The 1,495-nt window shown below is 41.5% G+C and overlaps 1 pseudogene; it reads right to left on the minus strand.

Annotated features, from left to right (window-relative positions):
• Positions 1-243: 243 nt before the first annotated feature.
• On the minus strand, positions 244-1,024 carry LOC129009956 (small ribosomal subunit protein eS4, X isoform-like; annotated as a pseudogene).
• Between the last annotated feature and the right edge of the window lie 471 nt (positions 1,025-1,495).

A 1,495-nucleotide genomic window follows, 5' to 3' on the forward strand; every position in this document is an offset into this window, starting at 1 on the left:
CTAGAGCGGAAATAAGCATAACATAGATTACGAAGGTGTCAGATCACACTGAGCCTTGTGTGCCATGTTAGGGATTTGGAATTTTATTTTAAGCATACTGAACATTGCTAGTGTTTTAAGTATAGTAGTCACATATCTCATTCTATTTTAAGAAGATCATACTGGTTTCTTTCTCTTTTTTTTAATCATGCCACATTATTTTTAATTACACACGAAGATCTAACATGTCACCCAGGGACCATTTCACCCACTGCTCTGTTTGGCCGCCAGTCTTTTGTCTCTCTCTTCAGCAATGGTGAGGTGGATATCTTTTCCTCAGGAAAAAGAAATTCACAGTTTGTTGCACTTGCCAATAACAAAAATGTTGGAAAGACGAGTGGCAAACCTGTTGCTGTTGGCATCTTTCATGTGAACCATGTCAAAAGATCCAGATCTCTGTGATGATCACACCAATTCTTCCCAGGTTAGCACTTCCAGTCACCATACACAGGTTACCAGTGTCAAACTTGGTGAAATCAGTAATCTTGCCAGTCTCCAAATCAATCTGAATGATATCATTCACCTTGATAAGGGGATCAGGATAGTGGATGGTGCGAGTATCATGAGTCACAAGATGAGAGATTCCTTTTGTGCCCACAAAGATTTTTCTCACTTTGCACAACTTGTACTTGGCCTCCTCAGGTGTAATATGATGTATAGCAAAGCGACCCTTGGTGTCACAGATCAGATGGAAATTCTCTCCCGTCTTGTCAATGCTGATGACATACATGAATCCAGCAGGGTAGGTTATATCAGTTCGGACCTTGCCATCGATCTTAATGAACTGCTGAATGCAAATCTTCTTTACTTCATCTCCTGTCAGGGCATACTTAAGTCTGTTCCTTAGGAAGATGATGAGGGAGAGACACTCTCAACCTGTGGGACCGGTGGATGGACAAGGAGCAAACACACTGTTCAATTTATCCAGCATCCAATGCTTTGGAGCTGCTACCCACTTCAGATGCTTCTTGGGACCACAAGTCATGGCTGTGTTAAGCAAGGAAAGAGGACCCCCATCTTCCAGTGTGTGTAGAAATTTGGTTTCTCTTTAAAAAGACTGATGGGAGCAAGGCAAGGGTAGAAGTTAGAAAGCTACTGAAGGTGAGAAATTATGTTGTCCATACTGAGCAGGAGTGTGAAAATGAAAAGATATTGATAAATTGGAAATATATGTAGAGATATGCAATAAGACAAGCTGAAGGATTGCAGATGTATGAGGATGAGTTGAGGGAAATGGTAGAATCAAAAGGAGCCAAGCTTTTGGCTGTGTGGATGGTAGTGCCACTTACTGAAAAGGTAAGGACCAAAAGATTAACAGGTTGCAGCTGGGGAAAGGATATGGGAGAAGGGCACCAAGAACTCTAATTTGAGTTAATCTAAGTTAAGATGAGGTCATTAGGTTGGACCCTAATCCAATATGACTCATGTCCCTATGAAAGGGAAATCTGGACCCAGA

Source organism: Pongo pygmaeus, chromosome 10 (assembly GCF_028885625.2).
Source record: "Pongo pygmaeus isolate AG05252 chromosome 10, NHGRI_mPonPyg2-v2.0_pri, whole genome shotgun sequence".
Classification (NCBI taxonomy): Eukaryota; Metazoa; Chordata; class Mammalia; order Primates; family Hominidae; genus Pongo; species Pongo pygmaeus.